This window comes from Melozone crissalis, unplaced genomic scaffold, assembly GCF_028551555.1.
Source record: "Melozone crissalis strain CALT ecotype California unplaced genomic scaffold, PUWL_Pcris_2 ptg000014l_1, whole genome shotgun sequence".
Taxonomy (NCBI): domain Eukaryota; kingdom Metazoa; phylum Chordata; class Aves; order Passeriformes; family Passerellidae; genus Melozone; species Melozone crissalis.
The window spans coordinates 5,347,591-5,366,986 of NW_026535792.1; the positions used below are offsets into that span (position 1 = coordinate 5,347,591).

Consider the following 19,396-nt stretch of genomic DNA (forward strand, 5'->3'; position numbering starts at 1 on the left):
TGCATGAAAACATTGTATATATTCTGAAGAATGATACTTCACCTACCAAAAAAAAAAAAAAAACCACCACAAAAAAAACCTCACTGCTGTGAATGTTTGGAAAGGAAAAGAGATATATATTCCAGTTAAGTACTTTGCTGCTTGCATTGGCTGAAATGCGGCGGCACAACAAAAGCAACCATCTGTGTTTAAACACAAAGGAAGAGACAAGCAAGTCTGTGTCAGTTTAAATTTATATTTTCCCTCGATGATGCTAATGTGAGGTTTAAGGCAGAGCAGAGCCCACAGGATGCCTAAGGATGTTTCTGGAAGATGAATGCATGTGTGGAAGATGGACAGCCCAGGTCCAGGTGTGAGCTTCTGCAGGGCTGGGGATGTTCTGGGGAGAAGTTTTGCTGCAGGAGGAGGATTCCTCCTTGAGCTTGTGTCCACTTCATAAACTTTGCCACAATTCAGAAAACAAAGATGAATAGGTTTCAGTTTGCACTTTTTGCTGCATATATTGAAATGGACAAGGCTCCAGGCACAGGCTGTTGAGGGGGGCTGACTGGAAGATTGCTCTAATAAATATCCTCTGCTCATTTTTTGTGAAGATGCAGGAAAGTTCTCAAGAACTGGAAATTCAGACATGGCTGCAGTCCAGAGTGGATACTTGCTAATATTGTTGCATAATAGAAGAGCTGGGAGTATCTGAAAATAACACAGGAAAAAATGGAAAAGTAGCTCGGAAATTGGAAGGCCAATTGGTGTTTACACGAAAAGCCAGTGGCACATTATCCAAACTTCAGAATAGAAGGATGGAATGATGCAAATCAACACAGATTCACTAATAATTTAATTAAATTTAGTAAAGAAAAAAACAAAGTGTGAAAACATCCACACTGCAGTTTTCCTGCCAAAGTTTATTACCTTCTATTTCTGAGCCTGCTTTGGCTCTATCAAGAAGATCCAAACCAAGGCTCATTCTTGTCTTATCTAGAGTATGTTGGTTGCACCATATTGGTAATATTCATGCCCACAATAAAACTGGAGCTACCTGGAATTGAGAAATTTGGGGGCAGCTGACACATCAATGTCCCCAACCCACTGTAAATGTCTGCAAATGTCTGCAAGGGCTATTTCCTCTATATGCATCCTGTACAAGGATTGAGAGTCAGGAGAAACACCTTTTTCTTTTTTTTTCATCTTTCAGCCAACTCACTTATGTTTAATTTATACAGAAATAGGTACAGCCTCCTTCAGCACCAGAGCATTAGGGTGTTTTTAATGAATAACTTACAAGAAACAGTCACCTGCTAACAGGTCAGCCTCCCTTTTGTGTTTCATTCTAGTTTCATTAGTAAAGAAAAAAAGGCCTTTGATTGGATTAATGGAAATAGAACCACAGGGTTTAAATTATAAAGTATCCAGTGGTTATTTCTAGTAGCTCCTACTTTCAACTGGGATCATGATTTTTATCATCTCAGGCTCAAAGCTTTTGTGTTTGACTGCCTTGGACTGCAACATGGAAAGGTTTTGCTTTAGCAGAAATCACATTTCATCTTTCTCTCTTCAGTGATGCAGCTAAACAGCCCCTGGCTTTAAGGCTATCACCCCTACTTGATCCCTGAGCTGCTGGGGCTGATCTCGACAGAAACTCCTGAGCAGAATCCCTTTGCTTGTTTGCTTTTTTCTCCCCTCTACTCTCCTCATATCCCTGCACCACCACCTTCCAGCGAGGGGCTATTTTTATTTGTGTATTTATTTCTTTCCATTGAAACTGCAATATCTGGAGGTGGCTACAGGCAGGACACAGAGCCATATGCTGTGCCTAACTTATATAAACAGCGTCCTGGGTGACAGCCTTTCCTGGCCCATCTGCAGCTGCCAGGGAATCCATTATTTTTCTGGTCCCTGGGGAGAAAAAGTTCTTGAGCATCATTACTCCTAGGCAAATGTAACTGACTCTACCATGCACCCTAATTTGCTTGCCATAATTATAGGTCGCTCACCCCCCCTTTGCTATTTATAAACCTTTTTTATTTATTTTTTGTACTTATCAATAATGAATGGAGGCTAGTGAATCATGGGGCTGTAAATTTGAATATTATGAAAATGCTAATAACAAGGTATCATAGGCAGCAGCACCCAGGTCTTATCAGCTGGTCAGATGCTCTATTAAGCAGCCAGTGAGGAGTTCAAGCAAATTGGTTATGTTAATGTCCTGTAGTACTTGGGGAAGACGAGGAGTTAGCAATTAATTTTTTTTCCTTCTTCTTCCCAGGCTGCAAGCCGACAAGGCAAATTTATATTCCTCCTATTCTGTGGGACCCCAGCTCGCAAGGGGGGCAAGGTGAAAATGCAGGACCTACCAAGAGCTTTCTGAGATCTAATTGAATGGTGCAACTGAAAAAGCTGCTGGGAGGGCGAAGGGCTGAGCAAAGAATAAATAAAGAAATATATAAATAAGCAAGCAAGCCCCAAAACAATGGGAATGAGGCATTCTTCCCCATTCATTCAGCTGACAGTGCTTTTGCAACTTAAACCTGTTTTATTAATTATGTTTGACATTTCCTTAATTAGTTTCATTTACATCCCATCAGCCCCTACCAGACGATTGCCCCATACATCATTTCACCAGAGGACTGAGATGCCTACAGAATTACAAAAACACCCCCCTCACTGCAAACCCCAGTAACTCATCACTGTATATTTCACAGATTTTAAGAATTAATCTTTTCACCTCCTATTTCTCTTAAAAATATATATGGACGTTTAATCTCTTTTTTTTTAATTATTATGAATTTTTCAAAGGATTGTGATGCAGGACTAAATTTCTAGTTTCCTTCCATACATACAATTTGCTTTGTTTTACAGTTCTTATGTATCCTGACATTGACAAAATATGGACTCTAGTGAAGGATCCAATTCCATGGACTCTGCCTTGGCTCCAGAGCCCCGCTAGTAACCCCAGTGCTTTTCCCAGTTAGCTCTAGAAACTCACAATATTCTAATTTATGGAGAGATTCTTGCTGCCCCCATAGTTATTATGCATTTTTCCATATATTGATTAATTTCTGCAGAAGCCACGACAGACTTTTTTCAACTTTAGTAAGAACGAAAGGATTTTTTTGTTGTCGTTTCATGCCATTGCTCAGAGCTCCGGCGTGTTTGTCCTACCTCTCTCTCCATCCCCTCCAGGGGCTGGTGCGTGCGCTGTCACTCTGCACACTGAGCAGCCAGACACAGGACTGGCATTAGAGGCAGGCATTTTAGAAGTGCACACTATTTTAAAATCAGCTCGGTGCAGCGAACAGAGCGAGTCACAGCTTAGCACGAGGAGCATGGAGTGCTTTCAGTCTGGAAGCTGCACAGCCAAAATCGCACGGTGGAAACCCAATCTCCTGCAGGAGCAGAGCCCTGCATGCCCGACCTGGGAGCCACCTGGCAGGAGGCAGGGCCCGCTGCCCACTTGGGCTGTCAGGTGTCTGGTGCAGAACGTGGCTCTGCTGTCCAGCCCTCGGCACACAGACACTGCCTGATCCCGGCTGGGCTAAAGTGACAACCTGTTTTTGCTAATCCCAGAACGTGCTACCGGGAGCTGTCATTTCAGAGTCGTCACACTCTCTGTTGATAGCGCTGGAGTTAATCATGCAGAAGGAAAAAGCTTGTATTAAAGCAGATAATTATTCCCCAATTCCTTAATAATGCATGCGAAGGAAAGTGATTCTTATTGTCTTGGCAAACTGTGGCGCTTCAGCACATTTTTTGTTTAATATTGATGCCCAGGTATCTTTCCTCCTTTACTTCACCTAGATCAGGGTTGTTACACTGAAACAGAGCAGTTCTTTACTGTGAACTGCTATACCTTATACTCAGCCCATACTTACATTGTACCATTGGCACAGTGAGAGCTAATTGACATAAGTAACCAGGTTATCGTGATTGATTTGAGAAGTTCATCCAATTAAAAAGGCAGCTGAGGGGATGTTGTCCCTACCCAACCACCTACCCTTGCAAGGGCTCTCCAGATCCGTGTGTAACAGCAGCACAGGGATCTGCCAGCACAAGCCCTCCCAATACAAATACCAGATGGACTTACAAGCCCCAATAAAAGAAATATTAATGCAACATATGGAAATATATTCACTAAAAGAAACAGACTCAAAGAAATATTGATGTGCTTGCTTTCTCAGTGGGACTCATTTGCTAGGGCAGAGCTTGCTGCAGTCTCTTAACCACATTTCTCAGCCCTTTTGGCTCTGGGGCCACGTCACGTGAAGCCAGGCAGATATTTCTGAGCTTTCAACAGGATCCAGATGTCACAGATGCTCCTGGTGCTCTGTCCTCTCCAGCCTTCACATAGATGGCCCTAGCCTGGGTTATAACCAACTGTCTCCTCAAATTAAGTCTGCCCAAAACTTTAAGCCTTCACTTTAATAAAATTCTCTCAGCCCTCAGAGGGGAGAAGATGGGGGAATAACGTTCTCATTTCACCTCAGAGGTTATTACATCTGTGCTTTGGGAAGCAACAGACATCAGGGCTAAAGTTCCACAGTTGGACTAGACATAGAGAAAAAATCTTGCAATTTGTTCTGAAACCAGAGAGATTTCATCCTGTTTTGGAAGCCTTCCAGGTAAAAGCCATGTCTGGGACCCTCTCCAGATTTTCTGCAAAGCACTGGCTGTTTCATTTCCAGATCATTTCAACCCTCAAGATCAAAGGGAGCCTGATTTTAAAAGCAGGAATTAAGTACTGGTGAAGAAGAAGGCAGTTTTAACTTTGCTGTAACCATGCACACGATTCACAGAGGAGTTTCATCAAAAAGTTTGGGGGGTGCTGGGTTTGTTTTGTTGTTTGTTTCTTGCTTCATTCCTTCCCTTGTTCTCTCTTATCTGTGATCCAAGCATTTCCCCAAGACACTGCAAGAACATGGGTGTGAGAGGAATACGAAGCAGATTGTAGGGAAAAGGCTGATAAGTCCCATTCAAAATTTGCTGGTATTTTTCTTTCTGAAGAATTCAGCTCAGAAGCCATTCAGAGGAAATTTGGAGAGATGAAGATGGGGGATGAAATACCTATCCCTGTGGGACCACAAACAGCCCTGGGTGCTCTTCTTTGGGCTCTGGCTTCATAAAGTGGTTCTTTTTGAGTGAGGTTGGCTCCTTTTTAATAATGTCCTCTTCTGTCATTGATGCTATTTCATGGCAGGTTAATCTCAAAGGGTTTAGATCATTTCCCAGCTTTCCTGTTTGGATTCCACTACAAACACGCGAACACAAACCCCAGACCTTCCAGTTCAATTATGAATAGTTAAAAACCTCCATTAGAGTAGTTTAGTAGATTTATCAGATGCTGCTGGGGCTTCAGATTTATCTCAAATAGCATCAAATGACCAAAAAAGAAAAAAAAAAATCAAAATATTTTTCTGTCACATGCTGTCATACATTGTCAGGGAACCTTGTGCTGTAGCTGCAGTGAAGTTGAATCTGATTAAAAGATCAGCAAACAAGGCAGGTTGAGGGGAATTTGATCTCATCATTGCTATGCCTGGAAATACCTGTCATCTTCTAGGTTGTCCTGCACTGTGACACTCTTTCTTATCCAGTTTGCCAATGGACGTTCATGGTGACATTCTCTGCAAGCAAAAAAGGGGAAAAGAAAAAAGAAAAAGAGGGATTTGAACCATACCAATTTTATTTTCAAGTTCTGTATTTTTATTCCTCTGAGATCAAGTCTAAACATAAATACCAATTATCAGAGCTACAGACAAATGAATAATTTGTTGTAAAACAATCCTGATTTATTCAAATGAGAGTAGAGGTGAAATTAGAGCTACGCAGGATATTATGTTAAAAAGCACACGCATACAAAAAGAAAACAAAATGTCTAATTTTAACATAGTGTTGTTATCTGTGATTAATGATTTCCGTGGGTGTATAACTCTTATGCAAAAATGCCATGTAATCATGTACATATTTGATTAAATAGCTTAATTTGTGTTCATTTAAAAAAAAATAAAATAAAGCCAAATAAGCTAGATAATGAGTGGGCGTGTTGTAGGAAAAGCAGATGGGATTTGAGGCACTAGCTGTGTTCAAAGGAAGCCACCAATTTCACTTCAAGAATATTTGCGTATGAAAGCTGATATTTTCTAGAAACATTCATGAGTAGAACACAGAGGGAAATTTTGCCAAATTCTGCTGTTTTTAATGAAGGCATGCGGGGGGGGAAAAAAAAAGTTCAGCTGAGCCCAGTTAAATTCCCACTCCACAGGAAGAGCATCTTTATTTATTTATTTTTCTCTATTTACTGGGAATGTTTTCTTCCTCTGAGTCAATTATACCTACAGCATCCTTTTGTTTACTTCTGAGCCTCTGACAACAACCTCCCCTTTCTTTGCCTTCACCTGTGGAATTAAATACTTACTTTTCATCACACAATAAAAAAGACACCTCCCCAGACTGGAAATAATGGGATCCTTTGGTGGTAAAGCTGTGTAAATCACGGTGTCAAATGAATGGACAAAGCTTTAATGGGGCTAATAAACACGTCCCTCTGTATTGAGCAAGGGGACTTTTTATGAAAATGATCAAATAAAGTAATAAAAAAGAAGGGGCTTCCCCTCTGGGTTTATGAGCTCTCTTGTTACACATCATGTATGACACACTGACTGGCAGAATATATGATGGACTGTCATACATTGCAGAATGACTTCAATTAGGATGATAAGATGACAAGTTCCCATAGTTCATATCTGGGTTGGCTGTGGGTTTTTTTTCAGCAGGGCTCTTACTTTGACCTCTTTCTTTCTAATGTTTGATATGAAATTTAAAGGGCCTGCTGAGGTCGTAGGAGACAAAATATGACTTATGTCAGGAGAGGGAGAGGAAGGCCACTTGTTTCTTTGTTTTCTCTTATATCCATGGGTAGGATTCTGTAATTCAGCCTCTGACTCACTATTGAAAATAATTAATGCCAACAGTTCAACCCACACTCACAACTCCAGAATTATAAACCAACACATACAGCCTGCCACTCAAAACTGACTGCAAAAATCACTGCAAACCCTCCAAAAACCTACCAACAAATCTGGAGGCACATCAGACAAGGTGACACACGATCCAGCATCCATGAGTGTCATTTATTTGCTTTATACTGACCAGTCCTGGATGTGGAATCACAGGGAAATGCCTGTATTTCTTCAGGGTAGAGACTGATTTTGAGTCCATAAAGACACGCTGGAAGAAAGAGAAGGCTGAGATAATTTGCATGTCTGAGATTTTCCAGCTAAAACCTTGGTTTGAATCTCTCTATTTGGCTGATACAGGTAGGAAATTTGAAGAAGGAGTTGTGCCCAAAATGGATGGGGAGGCAGTGCTGTCAGCACTTTGAATCTTAGGGGAAAAAAAAAAGGCATAAATTAGAAAGTACTTAAAATTTACGGATGGTTTTGAGGGTCTGAAAAATTTCACATGTTAAAAAATAACCCCCCAAAACAGCCAGTGTACAAGCCCTTCTTTTAGGGCTATTTTAGGGTTCTTTAAAGGACTATGTTCCGACGGTCATCAAGAGCAAATATTGCTCTTGTAAGACCTACACATAATACTACTGGGTCAGGCTCAATCTCTGACTGCTTCTTCTGTGGCAGCCATAAAACAGACAGAGTGAAGATGGAAAGCTGTTCATCCTCAGCAGGGCTAAGCAGGCTCCCTGATATTGCTGATCCTGAGGAGCATCATGTGCCTGACCCCAGGGATGCTCCCTGGCTGGACCAGCATCTCCTCACCCACTCAGGCTCTGACCCTGGCATTTTACACGGCTGCATGGTTTGAAGCAGCCCACCAACCTGGAAAAGGAAAATGCTTTCCAATGGAAGATCACATATTTTCCAGGTGGCCTATTCTGCGGATTCAGCGTTATTGTAGAGGATTTGCCTTTAAGTCAAAAAATTGCTTGTGTAAAGTCTCAAAAGCAAATCAGCAAGTGGAAGGAGTGGGATAATGGAGGCACTTATCTCTGCACAAAGGCACGAGTTTGATTTGCATAGATCCTGGCAGGAGTGACTCTGACTTTGAAGAATGGCACATGTCATGGTACGGGCACGGCAAAGATTGTAACTCAAACACACTGGAAAAGAAAAGCCTCACTGGGTAGAAACTGAATAGCAAAACTAACTTCACTTCTCCTTAGCTCTGAAAAGCCACAAATATCAGGAGGGTCCAGGAAGAATTTCCTGGGCATCTCCTCCTTGGGGTAAATCGAGGTCTAAATCTAGACTAATGTGCCCAGAAGCTCCTGCTGAAGGAAAAAAGAGGAAGAGAAAAGAAAAGAATAAATGGGGAAAATTCAGCAGAGTTTAATCTGAAGAGTGTATCCATCACCAAAAATGATACAAATCAGCTATTACTGGATCATGCAAAGGCAACTCCACTACCTGTGATCCTTCCTTCGCTTTCTAAACCTCTTTTCAGCCCAGCCTAATGAATTGTCAGAACTGTCAGACAGCTCCAAGGAATGACAAATGTCTATGATTTGCTGCTGCTACTTTGCTGAAAACACCTGATGTATATAGTCCTGAAATCCTCTGTTTTGTATTAAAGGCAAGTGTAAGCTGAAGGAATTGGTGTACATGTGGAGTTATTTTCTTTCTTTTTACATAAATGTAGCTTAAGAAAAAGAATATGATAAAAGGAAGTTCAGGTTGAATATTAAAGTACTCCTAAATCAGGAAATGTCAAAAAATAAGGCAGAAAATACAGCTTCAACCGTGGCCTATTTTGAACATTTAACAATCCCATATTTAATTATATTATTTATTATTGTATATAATAGCTCTCTACGACCTGATATAAAACTTGCAATCATATATCTTGATACTTGCATGATGTTTTCTTAATCAGAATTACAGATAATGCAGCACAAAGCATTCTAACTCCACAAAGAAATTGTTTGACACACAATAAGATCAGTCAAATAATTAATCTGACAAATATCAGAGTTTGAGTTAAACAGGCTCCAAACATTTATTAACTTGCAGCCAGATTCTGTGAACATTTGTCATTGACTTAAATGGGTCTAAGATTTCACTTCTTGACGAGTGACAGGCCCTGATGGGTATTTAGTCATTTCTGCTATACCAGATTGGCACTGTACTTAATACATTTGCTAATTCTGTCATAGAACTTACTCTCTATAACATTCCCCTGCATCTTCCCTAAAGAAACTCTTGTGGATCTGTCCCTTCAATAACACACACAGAAAAAACATAGTTTTGAAAAGCAGACAGTACAAGTCTTGCCTAATTAGTCACTTGTCCAGCACTTTAATGCATCTAGAAAAAATTCCAATTGACTGGGAGAATAATTTTTGCTGCTTCAGTGCTTGTTGGATGATATTTTCACAACAATCACTTTTGTTTGTATGACTTTACAGGAAAAAGAGAGAGACATAACCGTGGCACTATCCTTGAAGGTAGCAGACACAGAGGCTGATCTGAGTAAGGTTGGGAGTGTCACAAATTGTGTTTCTCAGCTGAAAGATTGGAGACAAAACACTGAGGTTGTAGAAAGCTGAACCGACTGTGCAGGAACCAAATGGAGCTGATCCTTCCTCTCGCTGTCACAACAGGTTTATTGTCACACACTGAGCTGCCTGGGAATAGAGTCCAGACTCAAAACTCTGCTAAAAGCAGGAACCTGGATCAGAACCATGAGGATATTTTGTCATATTTCTTGTAGACCACCTCATTTCCACACTGGAAAGAAAAAAATAGCACTGTTTGTAGATCAAAAGGTAATACCAATCATCCCCTGCAATTGTGGACAGTGATCCCATGAGTGGTAGAGCCAAGGGTGGTTCTTCAAAGATGGAAAATAAGGTTGAGCTGGGTCTTGATGTTTTATCAACTTCATTAATGCTTCAGGTTCTCTGCAAGCCAAAAGCATCCTCCAAGTCCTATTTCCCAATGAATCAGGCCTAGTCCAAAAAGAAAATACTTGCCCAGCCCTTGCAATTCTAATTAAAGGGAGGGTTGGGAGAAAAAAAAAACTAACAAAAAAAGCCTGCAAAATTTAAATTGATTAATTGACTCACATGAAAGGCTGTAAAATGGAAGGCCCCTGTGCTGTGTGTCTTATAATAAAGCTCCCCTGGCACACACTTGCACAGCTGCTACCTTGGTGTGGGATGTCTGCAGATGATACAACATTGCCATCTCTCTGGATATCATCCCAATGAACACATTCCTCCTCAAACCACTCCTGTGAGCCAGATAGGGAACTGAGGCACAGAGAATGCAGATAAAGCCCTCCAAGGCATCGAGCTTGCTGGCACCTCTTGAAGTCCAGAGCAATCAAGCCTCTAAACGGGGGTCAAACACTGGAGGATTTCATCTAGGACACTTTGCCCTCTGTGGTCAGTTCCAATTAATCAGGGCATGGAAAACAGGTCCCCACATATTAAGTGGCTGTCTAAACACTGGCATCCTGCCTCCCTTCCCTTATGAGCAGACGTGGGTTTGGGCCAAGCCTGCCTGAGTGAAGGTATTGGGTTGTCATCCCCTTTTCTGTCACGTCCAAGCACGGTGATGGGACTGTGTGAGGATCTCCCAGGGCATCAGTGCTGCTGGATAACAAAGGGGAGCTGCTGCTTTCTCAGCAATCAGAGCTGAGCTCCCAAAAGCAGCCTCAGCAAAGGGCAGGAGGAAGCTCTGAAGCGCTGCTGGTCCCATGGATGCGCTGCAAATGAAGATGTGTATACCCAAGCAGGAGGAATAATGAGAAATGTATGCCGAGGAGATTACTGGGTTTCTCTGTTAGATTAACTCTAGTTTGACAGTGGCTGGGTTTGGGAAATCCTCTATGATTTAAGAATAAGAATTCTTCCCTAAGTGGCCTAAAACTCACTGCTATATCATCACTTGCTGTTGTCAAATAAATAATCATGCGAAATCAGCTGCAGAGAAAAGTCTGCTGTGGAAGAGAGTTCATGCATGACATATGATATATCTTTTCACAGGGACAGATACATCTTTCTTACAGCCAGCATGCAGCTTCCTTCACTGCACCTTCCCTCCCATCCAAATCACCTCAAATAAATGTGAGTTCTGCTGTGTTCACAGTAATTCCTTCATTTTTAAACACATAATGGAAATGTATAACTAGTCCTCATAAAAATTTATATCTCAATTCGTCCCTTTAATTTATAACAGGCCCTCCAGGCAGTTATTATTCAAACATTAATAAAATGCCTATGGATCACCAAAAGCATCAATTTTCAGATCCACCTCCCCTCCTATTTGTACATATATAAAGCCAGATTAGAGTTAATGCCACTTCTGTGTCTAACAACAATTACGCCTTTAATAAGATAGGAACAAATGATATATTATCTTAATCATGTTAGGAATTTGAGTTCTTTCCATGAAACAAAGTTGAATTTTTTATGCCCTTTGTGACAATTGTTACTTAACAGCCTATGTGTTTGGATATTGCAGTTTATGCAAATGTTCATGTTCTATAAATTTTAGATTTATCTCCATTTATCATTCCACATGTTCTCATATACAGACATTATGGTTTAGCGTCTGACTCTGCACACAGTCTAAAATATGATTAGGATACCTTTCACTTATTTATAACATGGAAAAAAGGCTGAGGGGGGGGTGATAGCTGTTGTAGAGGCAAGATCCTCCACTTCCATAAAACCATGCACTGTGCAGAGCTGCAAAAGCCATCTTGGAATTTGGTCTTTCATTTACCAACAGCTGAATTTCAAAGGATTGAGGTTTATAAGGGAACTCTTCATTCTGTGCTTTAAAATCAGTCACGAGTTCATTGTATATCACACTTTAACAACTCTTACTCAGGAGAGTAATTATGGCTAATATGAGCTCTCCCATAGAGAGACAAGGAGACAACTTGCATGCACAACTGTTTTTGGATTGAAGCCATTTTAGAGGATCATTAGGATCATAAAGATTTGTAGGAAAGAAAACCCTGGTATTTTTCATTTTTCTGCTGGGAGATTTAAAGCTCCTTGAATTTGGAGAGGAGAGCAAGGAAAGTACATCCTAGACCATAGTTTCATTCTGCAAAAATCCAACTATGGTTGGATTGACCTCAGAGAAACAACAGCAAATTATATAATCTGAGAAGCTGGGCCTTTGCATAGCCATGAAAAAAAAAAAAAAAAAGAAATAAAGGAAATACAAAAAAGACCCTCCCTAAAAAACTAACTACACTCCAACCTGAGGTCTAAAGCAGGTTGAATTTACTCTTAGACTTCATCCACAGGAGCTCACAGTGACGTTTCAAGTGGGTGCTGAGCTAAGGGGAAATTTTCAGGAATGGAGCTGCTGTTGTAATTTCTTTACACCAACAGAGTGAACGGGCAGGAATTCAGCTGAACCATCTCACCTTCATGATGGAGCCTGTGTTGCACCCAGGCTTCAGCTGAACAGGAAATCTGTCTCCTTCAGAGAGCTGCAGCATTATCCGGAGGGTTTTATCGCCGTGTCTCCCACCCCTGCCAGAGGGAAGCTCCCTTTTGTTCACTGAGGTGTCCCTGCATTTCCCAGGCACTGTAAAAAAGCTGATGGAGACCCAGGGAGGGACCAAAACTAAAGTGAACCCCATTAAGACAGGAGCTGCCTTCCTGTGTGTTTCATTATTAATACTGAGTTCAATTACTCTGATTTCTTCTGTTGATGAATTAGTAGCACCAGAATCAAGTCCCTGGCTGATACCCATTTGTCTTTGCTTATAAGTGCTAATGTGATCCTGTTCCTTTAAAATCAAACTCCTGCTTCAGTCACTTTACATCTTTGCAACACTAACTGTCTTTTCACTAATTGGTTCTGTGTAAATGAAACAAGCTGAAAAACACTGTGGCACCAATAAATATTAATAAGTTATTGTTTGTTTTCTTTACCTTGCTTATGAATTCATACAAAGACAGTGCTAAGACATTAACTCCAGTCTATTAATTGCCACCTGATAATTGCCACCTGATACTTTTCTCCTGGATAATTAGGTACCCATTAGTTCTAATCAAGTAGTTACTTAATTATTGCAGTAATTAGTCTAATGGACTAGCAAATTGAAGCTTTATCACTTTTGGATACTTAATGTTCCTGACAGAGTGCTTCACAAGTGTCAGGGTTCCTGATTCAGCAACCTGCCATTGATGAACCCCCTGCTGCCATCCCCACCCACCCACGCTGCTCCCCGGACACACACAGCACAACTTGGGTGTGTGAAGCCAGAGGAAACAGAAATTCGAGCCCCTGTTCCTTCTGGTTCCCCTTTCCCACCCCTGCCTATGCCTCCCCTCCTGTGCTCTTGCTGCTCAGCTCATTCCACGCCAGAAGAACTTTGTTGGGAAATTAAATAACATCTTGGCATGGAGATCACATGCATTAGGCTGCACAGCAGCGTGAGTCAAAGGAAGGAGCTAATGTTGGCAGGTGTGGGAAGAAAAAAGCAACTGTGAGGGGAGAAATAATAAGGAGCGTTCATGAATACTCATCTACAGCCCTGCTTGGAAAGGGAGAGGAAGAGGAGCAAAGCAGACTGGTGGTAAATGAAGGCATGGCTCTGAGGTCTGGGACTGGAAATAGGGCTCTCCTTCATCTCCAAATTGGAGGTGCAAATCTAACAGAGATTTTTAGTGGATAGACAAATATGGAAAGTCTTTTTTATTCTTCCCGTGGCCTCTGTTATCCCAGAGTTGGTGGGCAAGAGGCCATTTCTCTGCCCCATAGCTTTATAGCTAATATCCCACTTAATTCTAACTAGGCTCTCAATCCCACAATTCTACAACATTCCACTGAGAAATGTCACCCTCACCCCTTTACTCTGTGTCCTCATCCAAGCATCGTCTTGTGCACTGTGCTTGCTTTTGAATGCTGTGTTTGAGATGGATATAACATGCACAGACATTTAGAAGCATTAAATGTGAATTTATCTCTCCCACTGATCATCTGATGCAGATTCTCTCCTGTTTCTTCATGTCAGATTTGTATCAGAATTGATCATCAAACCCTTTGGCAAGTGTCATCTGCCCCAGACGCTGCAACGTGTAACAAATAAGCATTCATTGTACTGGGAAGGGGGAAAAAAGATTGATCCTGACCAGAAATAAAGAGGCTAATTCCATTCAATAAAAGCTTGACAACTTGCTAATGATTAAACTACTTCACATATGTGGTAAGATTATGTATTCTGAAATAGATGTATTTATCTGTCTTGATCAGATAGCTCCTGTTTCCATTGCTGCTAACAGTGAAGCACAGTCTCAGATATTACCCAGAGAAAAAGCTCTGGAATATGTCCTGGGTGGGTCCTGCTGGGTTTCCAAGCAGCCAGGTACATGGATCTGCTTTTTATGGATGGCAAGGTACAGGCTGGTGGCACTGAGGAGAAATTAGTGGTGTTCACCTGGGTTTTGACCTACTATGGAACTGGAACAAGGGCAAGTTGTGGGTCAGATGTCTCTCATGTGTCAAAAGCTGTGTAATTTATAATTTAGGTTACCACACAGAGACCAGATTCCCCTAGTCTACCATTTAATCCACACTCATAGACCAAATTAAACCCTACAACCTAGAATCCTCACAAAATATGGAACTTATTTTACTTGTTGACCTATCCTCAGTATGTTCATGTTATCAGAGCTGACAAGCCGACAGTTTTCAGGGAAAACAAGTAATTTAGTAACTTCATCTCTCCTAACTCTTCTCACTGCATGAAAAGCAGTGTCCTTTTACAGTTGCTTTGCATTCTCACCCAAAATATGATAGACAATGACAGAGAGGTCACTGGCTCCTGAGTTTTCTGCCACAGCTCCACACGCATCCATCACAACCAGCTGGGGATGTCATTTCCTCTGAAGTTACTCCTGAGGTGACAGTCAATAAAACCTCATGCTGCTACTGGAAAATCCTGCCACAAAACTGCTTAAACACCTGTGTGGGGCCACTGAGCAATAACAATCCCATGCACTGGAAGCAAAATTAAGCAAAGCATATTTGGCCCATTAAGAAAACATATTGCTTGAAATTACAGCGCCCCAGGATGCCTAGATCTTGCTTGTGGTGCTGGCTCCAGAGGAGAGGGCTCCCAGCTCTGTTCAGCAAGGGACATTTACTGACCTGATTTCAGTGGCTGAGAACACTGTCTCTGTCAAGGAAATCTGGCAGAGATGTTTTTGATGGTGAGAAACAGCAACATCCTTGTCCATCAATAAGTTGTAACTGATGCTAAAAAATAAGCAAAGCCACCTGAGGAAGGCAGAAAACCTTGGAAAATCAGTGATGCTGGATCCACCAGGGCTCCTGAGTGCTGCAGGCCCCCAAGACCATTCACATGCAACTGAGAGCAGGGAAACACTGACAACCTCATCTGATTTCCCCAAATTACCTGGACTTCTCTGTCCCACTGGAAACAACCTTGGTGCAGAGCAGCTTTTCCGTGGGTGCTCCCCAATGCATGAGGGAGGACAAGGGACAGCAGGCTGGGGGAGCCATCACAAGGGTCTCACCCAAACTGTGCCAGCTCTGAGGCTGAACAGAGACTGCCTGTCTCCAGCACTATTGATCCTGCACAAGCAGTAAATTCATTTTTAAGGATGCTGAGAGACAGCGAGCAAACCGTACGTGACAGATGTTACTCACGTTGCTTAATGTACTACTCGGAGGTGTTCAGATGCTCTCGTGATGAGGGTGCAAATAAAATCAAGGCAGAGTAGGGTGAAGCAGGCTAAGAAGATTTTTTAGTTTTGGGAAGCTGAAAAAAGGGGGGTTTTAGCTTGAGGAGGGGTAAATTTAATAGTATTTTTCCCTCTGGATCTGACATCATAGATTTTCCCTCTGGATCTGACTTTGAATCAGACTTTTAGAATTCTTTAGAAATTACACTGCAAATTGGAAGACAAACCAAGAATACCTTTTATGTTGAAAATACCAGGAAAAACAGTCCAGTGGCTATTGAGAGAGATGCAGAACTCATCAAGGCCAAATTGTTCAGAATTCTTACAAAAGAGGAAAAAAACCCAAAATAATAAAGCAAGATCTTTCGTACCCTTTCCCCACTTCTCTTTGTGCTGTTTCCAGCACTTCAGTTCACAGTCTCAGTTGCAATCAATTTCAGCTTGTAACAATTCAGCAGTTTAAGATCTCCATAACAGTTTAGACCACCGCTGTTCAATGGGCTGCTCTGCTTTTGGAAAAGCCTGAGTTGTGCTGAGGAGGAGAGTAAGTGCAAAAGGAAGAACCAGGGAGGCAAGCTGCTTCCAATTTGTCTATCCAGAATCTAAGATCTTTTTATGGAGTGTGGGTTATTATTGGAAAGATCTTGGTCTTCACCTCTTTGAGAAGCTCTCTGAGTGCTTCCTTTATGAGTTTTGTCATTTTCTTGCTTGGAACAGGTGGAACAAATGCCAGCCCACAGGATACAGGGGATAAGGCAAGATCAAAGAGAACCATTCAGCTTTCTGCCACTGAATGAAGCAGGGCTGTTTGCCTGGTTGGGAAAGTCAGCAGCAAATATCTACGGGGTGACCACTAAGTGTTTCCTCATGAGAACCTCTGGTGAACACCAAATGCAAAACACCTTTCACAAAGGTGATGGGGATTTTGCTTAAGAGATACTCCTTGAAATGTTAGTGAGGGGTAACTGAGTCATGAACAGTCTGGCCCTTGCTCCCTTCTCATGGCCACTGGGAAGAGTTTGGCACCCAAGCAATTCAGTGGCAAAACAACACTCAAGAAGCAGTAGTTGCAAGCAGCACCCGAGGAAAGCAGAGTGATTAATTACTTTGGAAAGACACCCCAAGCCATAATTTCATCCAAGCCATAATTTCAGCCTTCTGGCCATAACCAGGCAGAGAGCAGGGACCAGCAGCATGAGCAGTAAGGATAGAAAAAGCACAGCCATCCTAATCTGAACCAGACCCCCAGAAACAGTCTGGGGGTGTTGGATGGTCACTCACTTTCCCCTTTAGAGCAGCAACTTTCCTGCTTTCCTGCTCATCCTGATCTCCTCATTTACATCATCCTAGTGTAGAATTGAGATGGTCTGAGGGTGCCAGTAAAGACAGAAGATCACTCTGAAATTTGGTATGGGTGACTGCCCCCCTGGATTTGGGGTTCTTTGCTTTCTGTTGTGTTTTGGAGGTTTTTTACAGGTTGTTTTCAGCTGCCTGTCAGACGGGGCCATGATGAAACCCAACATCTTGCAGAGACATAAAATGGAAAACAGGCAACTCATCAGAAAAGTAGCAGCTGTTTTACACCATCACTAAACAGAATGATCATACACTAAAAACTAGATTTAGCAGTTTAAAAGAGCTACTAACGCAAAATTAGCTGGAGACAACAGCGTGGTTTTGTAACTGACAGTGCTTCACTCCAACGCCCTAATTCATGCAAAAACAACTTAGGAAACATTAAACGGCTGATGCTGTTGGAAAGGGGAAGAGCATCCACTTTCAATGGCTGCTTAGGAAGAACATGCAGATTTATTGCATCATCTTTTTTCCTTTTACAAATTTTAAATAAGAATTGTGTCAAAACTGCCACCTCTTAAATAACAACGATGCTATAGTCCTCCTGACAGAGGGAGATACCAGCTTTTATTGGCAAGTCATTTGTATTTATGGCAGGCTGAAAGCCAGTAAAAAGGTTGTGCAGAACTTTAACTGTGAATGAGATGGAATAAGAAGGCCTTGAGCGCTTTGGATCATCAAATACTTCAATAACTGGATATGGCTGTTCATACAACCAAAAATTCATACACATGGAGAGGATATAAAGACACAATTGCCATATGAATGGAGTTTCTGTTGCCTTCTGGAAGCTCATATGTGTCTGTGATCTGTTCTAGATACAGGTGCCACACAGGCTTTCCTTTGGCCCAGCTGTGTTTCCCATTGGGGATGAAAATTTCCCTGTGTTGTAGAAATATCCTGCCCATAACCAACACATCTTATGAGAATTAGAAATCTGCCTGGCAAGAGATTCAGCTGATCACTCCACTACCAAAGGATATGTGGCTTGGCTGGAGGTCTGTCATCTTGTAACAGTGAAGGGGTGAGTCCTGATTGCTCGGGACTAGATTTAATTTGTCCTTACAATTACTAAGATAAGAACTTGGTTTATTTTCCCATGGAGTAGCTGCCCTGCTCTGGCTGAGGTGTTTCCATATCTCCCATATTGTCAAGTCCCTTCATCTGTGTGATCTGACCCTGCCTGTCTTAGGGGATTCTCCCATCAAGTCCCATCAAAATCCTGCCTGAGGGAAGAATTCAGGGCTGGATATTTGGGGGAAAAGGAAATAAACTTTTAGCCGAGGTCTGGCTATTTGTTCTTTGCAGACAAGTTGTGGCCCTGAAGAAGTCTTTTGTTTCCTAAAAAATTGTGAGGGTGGGAGCATAAAAAGTGCCCTGTACTTCAAGGGTATTTTTATTTAGATGCCGCTCTTCAAAAGACTATACATAGCAGTAAGAGTCTAGCTGCAATCTAAAGTTTGAAAAGTTGCAGACTCTTGCAGACAGTCTGATGGATCTAAATTTTTCAGCTAAACAGCATCTATGCTCTTGACCTGAGACCTAGATTTCACATTTCAGGAATTAAATGAGCATCATTTTCTAAAAGACATTAGACCAAGGCTGGGCTATCCAAAGGATGGCTTCACGATTTAGATGAAGATGTTGTCATGTCAAGGAGACTTAAAGCCTGACATATCTTTTTTCTATTGAAAAGCCAGACCTAGTTTGTTATACCACGTTGTAGCTTCTTATATGCAGGGCACAAAGGAAAAGTGGAGGCTGTTCTGTGTTTAGCATCTCTTGGAGGATTCTCTGCAGTAACAGGGCATAAGGCCCTGATGATCTGCCCTTGCCTCATATTACCCTGCTCAAAATTTATCCTCAGACTGTGCCAAAACCCTGCCAAAACATAAAGGAAATATTTGTGACCTCTGCCAAGCTGTGAATCTTCTGTGTCTGAGATACCTCAGATGCTTTGATTAGACTGAAGGAGTTCAGCCTGAAGAAAGGGAGAGTGCCAAATGAAAGGAAAGCTATTCCTTACCTGCTGCTGCAGAATTCAGGTGTGTGTCTGAGTACTCATCCTCCTTCCGTGCAGAAATCCTGTTTTTCTCAGGAAGGTGTTGAACACAGAACCTGCTTGAAAAAAAAAAAAAAAAAAAAAAGGTTAAAATAGTAAATTTTGATGCAGGAAAATAAAGGAAATCTTTCTCCCTTGAAAAGGCTGTATTCAACCTCAAGGAATTGGAGCCCACACTATTCTTTGGCTGCAAAACAAAAAAACTCAGCTTGTGGCTCACAGGTACATCCCAAAGTGGGATCTTCTGGAACCTGGGCAGCCCCTAAATCCACCCCAAAATGCAAAAT

At 41.7% G+C, this 19,396-nt stretch overlaps 1 long non-coding RNA gene across 1 annotated transcript; it reads right to left on the reverse strand.

Moving 5' to 3' along the window:
* Positions 1–275: 275 nt before the first annotated feature.
* Positions 276–19,162, reverse strand: LOC128934912 (uncharacterized). Its single transcript, XR_008482895.1, has 5 exons — positions 19,074–19,162; positions 8,159–8,278; positions 7,065–7,221; positions 5,541–5,618; positions 276–690 (listed from the first exon to the last, which is right to left on the reverse strand). It is a non-coding gene; the product is annotated as an uncharacterized LOC128934912 (long non-coding RNA).
* Positions 19,163–19,396: the final 234 nt, after the last annotated feature.